We start from the raw sequence: 7,728 nt of genomic DNA, 5'->3' as shown, positions 1-7,728 counted from the left end.
AGATGGAGGGCCACTGTCTTGGTTACTTTTCTCTTGTTGCTGGGGAAAATACCTGATGCCCAAATTAAGGAAGGAAAGGTTTATTCAGCTCACAGTTTGTGGAGGTTTCAGTCCATACTCGGCTGGCTCCAAGGCAGTGGCACATGGCCAAGGGCAACCGTTCATGGTGGCAGAAACCAGCCAAAGCAGCAAGAGCAAAAGGGAGGAGTGGAAAGAGCAAGCCTCTTTCCCTCCCTTACATTGTATGCAGGCTTCCCACCCCAGGGCGGGTGTAGCACTCACACCCAAAATCCCAGCATTGGATCATGGGTCAATCAAAAACTCTAGAAGCCACCCCATGACTGCACGAGGCTTTGGGGGGACATCTAGACACAAACCGTAACAGCCACCAAGTCACGGGAGAATGTCTGGCTGCTGCATGCTGAACACCTTGGTGGCTTATTCAGCGGTCACCATAGAGCGTCACCTTGCAGAGCAGACAAAAGGCACACAGAGAGCCAGGAGACTACAAGTGCAGTGTGTCAGGGTGAATGCTGGAGTCTCAGTAAAGGGCTCTTCTCTGAGAAAACGGGTGGGACAATAACAGAAAGTGGACCTCACCACATGTACGTAGAAGGATCACTCCTTTTTCTCCAAGGCCTCTGCCACAGACCCCCCTCCTGGCAGGACTGGTGGTCCCTGCCTCAGACCTCTGCAGAGTACAGCGAGGTCCTCCCAACTCACTTTGCAAGACAACCGATCCCTAACTCAAAACCCCACCAATATGCACAGAGAGAAAAGTACACAGCAGCCGTCTAATTACATGACCATTGCCACAAAACTCCAGTCAGAGCCCAGCGAACAGAACCCCGTCGCACACTGGGAGAGCCACGGCACACAGCAGCACGTGGAGGGCACAGGGAGGCTTCAAGGTCAGCACAGCTTCCACAGGGATCCCCTTGCGGGTCCAGATGCTGCTGAAAACACTTTACCCAAAAACCATTCCCTTACAAATGCGTTTCTCATCCCCGAATAATTGATTGCTCTTAGTGATAAATAATGTGCCTTAAGCAACAGCCCATATGCTCACCCTAAATACCAGAATCGTTCTCTGCCCACCAAGATCGGGAGCATACAGGCTCTGCACTGTGACTCTGCTACGTAACCCCGTTCCACTGAGTCACCTACTACAAAAGGGATAGAAAACAGGAAACTGTCGTTACTTCCAGATGATTTTTAGCCTAGAAAATCCAGAACACTATCTTAATAAGGAATTTCAAAATGGACAGTAAAAATGTAGTCTTCCCCTGTGAAATAATTACTAATCAAACCTTTCTGCATGAAAGTAAAGAGTATTGTGAGCAGATCAGTATCTCCAAATCCACCTTGAAATTTAACTCAATTCTAATTGAAATCCCATAAAGTTTTGTTTTTCTTGAAACAGGGTGAAATAATTTTTATAATCATCTAGATGTATGAACAGAAGGGAATGGCCAAAACAATTCAAAAAAAAAGGAAAAGACAGTGAGAAAGATTTGCTACAGCATTTTGTATCAGAGAAAATATAATACAAATTAAAATAATGACTTAATAAAATAGATTTTGAAAATAATGAGTAGTACCATTAACCCATGGCAGGATACAGGAAGAGTACGGGAGACCCAGAGTCAAAGCCCTGGTTCGTCTAGGCTCACACCACTGCTCTCAGCTGTGTCTAGAAATGGGGAGCCTTGGAGTACCCACCTTCCAGGCTTCAGCCCTCCTTGGGGTTTTGTATGATTGATACATTGCGTCAACTTGGAGAGTCTAGAGGTTTGGCTGAGTGACTCAGCAGTTCTGTATCCTGGGGTGCAAAGGACATGCCCTTCCTGCTGCTCTAGGATGTTGTTCATTGTGTCAATGTGAAGAGTTTAGAAAGTTAGCTATGTGAGTGCCGCCCTCTGTGTAGGGGTAGCCTGCTTACAATATAAGGGAGGGAAAGAGGCTTGCACGCACTGCCATTCCCCTCTTTGCTCTTGTTGCTTTGCTATCTTCTGCCTCGGAGCCAGCCAAGTATGGACTGAAACCTCCAGAAACTGTAAGCTAAATAAACCTTGTCTTCCTTAATTTTGGGCATTGGGTATTTTGTCTCAGCAACCAGAGAAAAGTAACCAAGACAGGTTTGAGTGCAGAAGGGAAAGTGCATTTGTGGAGAGACAGGAGGGTGAAGAGCTAGGTTAGGGACCTGCTGGGTTTGCCATGTCCCTGGGTCAACATGCAGACAGAACCAGGAGGAAGCCTGTGACAGTCAGAACTGGCCAGGGAGGCTGGGGTTAGATGCCACAATGGGGCAGGGGGACATGTCACCACCTGATCACCAGTCTATTCTACTGCGCACCCACTCCTCAGGGTCATTGTTTCAGACAACTGAGATAAATCAGGAGGAAAAGACCAGCCCACTTCCATGAAATACAGTACAAATTCTAGTGCAGGCAGGGCAGAAGCCTGAAAATAAATAATGGTCACAATATGTGAGTAAATTATTGAGAACATCACAAGTAGTAAGTGGGGGGCGAGTAGGTCCAAGTGGATGTGCCTGGGCAGCCAGGGTGGGGGCAGCACCAAGGAGCAGGTGACCCACCGGTGAGGTCAGAGGCCAATGAGAATAAACACATGGCTTTCCGGGGACACAGGTAAAGTCTGGGGGAAGGAGGTGCGAAGGCCACATCAGGTTCCCAGAGGTCAAGGCGCGGGGGACCAGTCCTGGTCCTGTCAGAGTCGGGTAAGATAGGCCAGCAGGAGGTGGCTTCATCCTGGAAGAGAGGAGGTCACCAGGGGCCTCAGGGGCCACAGTGAGGACTCTGGTTGCCATTGTGACAGGCTGCAGCGTGACTGACCCACAGTGTAGATGACTGGCGCTGGTGCAGCGGTAACAGTGAGCTAAAGGGCAGGACCAAGGAGGGCAAAGCCCATGGACTGCGGCTGGGGTCATCCCAGGACACGTCCTGCCTCGTCCTGAAGGTCACCCCGCCCGCTTCCCTGGCAGAGTCCCTGGGAATCAAGCTGACACCGGCAAACACACTGTGGATGGCAATCAGGAAGCAGAATAGGATAATATGAAGCCAGAAATGGCAGAGCACTCTCAGGAGAAATGAAATTCCTTATGCAATGTGGAATGCTTAGGTAATTTACCACTTCCCAATAAACTGCACCCTTTATATTTTATCTGTTGTTTTGAAGATATTTTTGTGCAAGTGTTTTGGACCTCAGTTCTGTGGGGTTAATCATCACAATGGAAAGTGTATACGGCCAGAATCCCAAGTTTTAACAACACAAGTCTTCCAGAATGTTTGGGGGAAGGGCAGTCCCCGGCAACCTCTGGAAATGAGCCCAGCCCCAGGTAGGCTGCCTCCGGCCGAGGAGCTTGGGACCTGAAACATTCCCTACTCTTCCCTCCTGGCAGACTGCACTGCCCAGAGTCCAGGCCACCCACACAGCAGGAGGAAGGGGTGCTCTGTGGCGGCGAGTTTGGGCTTGGGCTGGGATGGCAGGCAGGTCTGGGTTTGGATTTTCACCCCAGCACAGGTGGCCACGCTCTGGGCAGGGACAGGGGAGGGGACTGTCCTGCTTCCACATGGACCCCTCCCTTGGTCCCTTCCTTCACTTGGCGGGAGCAGAGTGCCGGGAATGCCGAGTTCAGTGCTCCTGAGCCCCTGTGCCTTGCTCACAGCCCCCAAACTTCCCAACTGCGAAGAAGGCGTGGTCATTTTGTCCTCACCAAAGGTGGGACGAGTGAAAGTGAAAATGAGTGAGGGTGGGCAGGAAGGGGATGGAAAGGGGCCGCACCCGCCGGGTGTCCTAGGCTGGGGTCTACCCATACCTCCATGGTGGGCCACGGCAAAGGCCAAGGTCCAGAAATCCTGCTGTGTCCCTGAGCACACCAGGGCTGGAGGGAGAGGTGCAGGGGGCTGGCCCGCAGGCGGGGGTGTGGAGATATGGAGCAGAGTTACTTACTGTGCTGAGCACAGAACGCCCAGCAAGCAGACCTTCTTCCATTACTATAGAATGAGGGCCAGGCAGGGCACGGTGGACAAAGTGGGCAGTGGAAATGGTGCCTGGTGAGGATCTCAGCAGAGGCAGGGTGCTGGAGGGTGCTGGGGCTGTGGTGGAGGCAGGATGCTGGGAGGGGAGTCCTCACCAGGAGTGAGCAGGTCCCCAGCATGGTCACCTTACAGAGCAGGAAGGACGCACTTGGAACTTACCATGGGGGCTGCAGGGGTCCCCGTGGCGCCCTCAGCCTGGCATAGCCCTGAGGCTGGCTTCTCCCTGCCTTCTGCCCTCCACAGTGGCATCTCTGATTCGGCCCGTCCAGTCCTGGGAGCAGCTGGCCCTGGTCTGAGCGATTCTGGTTTAAAGGAAGCACTGGGAAGAGGGACAGTGGCTTCTTCCCCTTGCACAGCAATGTGGGGACCCCAGGGCCCAATTACCCCGCCACGGAGGGGCCGCTGCCCCGCTCGGCCAATTAGCATGGCTGTCAATTAGCATGGCTCAGTGGTGCCTGGCTGAGGGGCAGCCAGCATGGCTGGGGAGTCCAGCCTCGTAGCTACTGCTGACCATGCCCAGTGCCCTGCCCACCGGTCTCTGGCCCCACAGCTCTGTAGCTGATGCCACTTCTGCTACCTTCTCTCTTCAGGGCCAAGCAGGGCTGTGACTCTTTCCTGGGGACAGACAACTTTTCCTTTCCTCTGAGCAGGTCCCTTCCAGCGGGAGGGGAAGTGCTCAGTCCGAGTTCGTGAGTGTTGTCACCACAAGGGGACAGGAAATTTGAGTTTCTCTCTCCAGAGATGACCAACACTGACACCGTTATCTACGATTTTGGTCTCAACCAAACCAGCCTGTCTGGCGAATATTTTCCGAAGGCAGCTTCTGGTGGCAGGAGCCACAGGAGCTGTGCTTTCTGGAGACCCACGGGGAGGGAGACCTAGTGGGCGGGGTTTGCTCTGGTAAGTCAGTGGGAATATCCCACTTCAGCAAGGCCACAGGAAGAACAAAGGACTTCGCGCTGGAAGTGGGCAGGCAGTGGAGCTATGCTTCCCCAAAGACAAGCCCTAGGAGAGGAGTGAACTGCTGTTAGCCATTGGGGGCACCAGGGAGAGCCCTGCCAGGGCCCCTGCACACCTAGCAGAATGACAGTCACAGAGCAGAGGGCACCTCAGGCCGGGGAGGACTCGGAGACTGGACACTGCGGGGCCGGCGTGTGGCGACACCATGATTCCTTTGAAAGTCTTAAAGTTAACAAAGTGCATAGCACCTCTGTTCGTGATCTCTGAAAGCCGAGGATGTCCCAGCTGTCCTTCGGCAGATAAACATTCATGCATTTTGAGTCCACCTGAACATCTTATGTCTGCACACGTGCCTCCCTGGCTGCTGACGGGGAGCTCACGTGCTCATGGGCCGGTTGGTTTCCCTCCTCACGAGGCCTGCTCAAGGTCTCCCAGTATGCACTGGGTTTGCTGTGGCTCTCACTGGCTTGGTCCGAGTCCTTTGTTCATGGTTTAGTCATCCCTGTGTCTCACGTCTTCGTCTTGTTGCACACCAAGGAGCCTGGACACCAAGGCCTCCGTGTCTGCGCATGTCAGCACCAGACGACCTCTTCCAGGTCTCAGGGAGAACACTGACCCATCTCTGCACTGAGAAAAGCATGGCTCTGAGTCCGTCCCCTTCACTGAGCCAGGGGAGCCAAGAGGTCAGAAAAGCGGTTCAGGGAACTGCCCCAGGAACTGTTGCCGGTGCCGGGTAGCCCAGCCCAGGGCTGGGAAGATGACCTTCCTCAGTGAGGGAGACACCCTCCTCACTAATTGTCTCTGCGTACTCCTCCCCTCTGGTCAGCGCTTTCTAGCACCCTACTTAAGAAGCATCCCTACTTTTTTAGGAGCCGTGATGACAGCTCTCTGCTTGTCGCGGGAGCTCTTTGGATTTTCCTCTGCCCGAAGCCCATCTGTGTGCTCCTCACCCTCAGCCATTGCTTCTCTTGTCACCGACTTTAACCTGAACTTGCCACCTTTGAAAGGGATGCCAGATCCCACCCAGCTGTGTGCCCTTCCCACACACAGGGGGATCGGTAGGCACCAAGCGAGTGTCCCGTCTCCACCACCAGGCACCCAGTGCTTTTCTGTGTTCTGGTTTTTCCAGGCAGGGGGAAGACACTGTCCGCCCTGAGCTCCTAGCATGGCCACAGCCACGGTCTCTTGTTTGCGGTCATCCTGCTTCCAACAGCTGCTTCCGTGGCTGTGGTCCCAGGAACAGAGTTGTGAGGATGTGGGGACGAGCTGTGTGGTGGTGCCAGCCTCTTCTCCCAGCCCTTTCCTGGCTCCAGTAAAGGAAGAACCCTGCACACCCTTGCGTCGAGCGTGGGCACACACTCAGAGGTGTAAGCCAGCCTGGACATCTTTATCTTCCCTTGCCCATGGCAACTGTCTATAAAACCACTGTCCTGAGGGAGCTCGAGACACACGGTGTCCACTCGGCATGTCAGCCCTGGACCCCAGGGTTGTAGCCCGTGTTCCTCGTTTTTGGAGAGATGCGACTCCACAGTGCAGGCTGGTGGAGCAGCTTCGCTCCAGGTGTCTGGCAGTACTTGGGGCACCTGCACAGCCTGTCCAGGGAGCGTCGGCTCCTGGAGTGGTGGTGGTGACCTCGCATGGTCTCTTCCCAGCCTTGGGCAGGGCCTCCCCAGGCCCTCTGTCCACTCACCCATGGGTCCCAGTGCCCACCATGGGCAAGGGCACAGGACACCCACTCACTGCTTTCAGTCTCCCTCCAGGCCTGGAAGGGATTCTCCTGGTGAGCACCCACTTTCAGGGAACCCTCAGAGACTGTAGTGATTTCCACAGGGACTCAGTCCATTTTCAGTTGCCCAGACAAAGTGCCTGAGGCTGGGTACTTTGTACAGAAAAGAGGTTTCCTTAGCGCCTGGTTCCTGGGTTGTGCAGCTCGAGGTCAGGCAGTGGCATTCAGCAAGCACTCATGCCCTGTCCAGAGATGTCCGTGGTATCGCGTGGCAGGAGCAGATATAAGCACCGCAAGCAGGTATGTGTGGAAGAGTGCGCGCTCAGAGCGAGGGAGGCACTCACTCAGCTTACAGCAACGGAGGTGCAGGAGCAGAAGAGCTCGCTCACTCCCAGACACAGCTGTCACCTGGCCTGCGCCCTGCGGCCTCCTGCACCGCCTCACTTCTCAAGACCCTGCTGAGGAGCTGAGGCTTGGAGGGTTTGGGGGGACACAGGCCCTGCTCCAGCACAGCAGGGCTTCGCCCCAAGAGCGTCCTGACAGCCTAGCTTCCCCTCGCTGTCTGCGGGTCCCTCCGTCCAGGCCCACACCTCCAGCTCACACTGTCCGCCCATGGCGGGAGTCCTGTCCTGGCTCCTCCGGGCAGAGCTCCCTGTCAGCGCGTCCCAGGGCTCGGCCGTCCCGCGGACACGGCCTGTCCACCCGAAGCTGCAGCCAACGAGCTCACTGCGGGCCTGGGCGACCACTTCCGTCTGTCTGGAACGCTCCCGGGTACGTCTGCGGAGCCCGAGTGGCCGGCACCATCCAAGACAGCACGGCTACTTGCCAACCGCTGGGTGTCCACCCCGCAGTCGGGTCTCCGGAGCGGCTGCGCGGCCTCTGGGCCTGAGCCGAGGTCGGACACTGGGTGTCGCCCGCGGGCCGAGCCGCGCGCTGAGCCCGAGCGCAGCCCCTGACCGCATCCGCGCGGGGAGTGCGAGC

The sequence above is a fragment of the Chinchilla lanigera genome, unplaced genomic scaffold (genome assembly GCF_000276665.1).
Source record: "Chinchilla lanigera isolate Chin_1 unplaced genomic scaffold, ChiLan1.0 scaffold00141, whole genome shotgun sequence".
Taxonomy (NCBI): domain Eukaryota; kingdom Metazoa; phylum Chordata; class Mammalia; order Rodentia; family Chinchillidae; genus Chinchilla; species Chinchilla lanigera.
Note: the sequence above shows the minus strand (reverse complement) of the source record.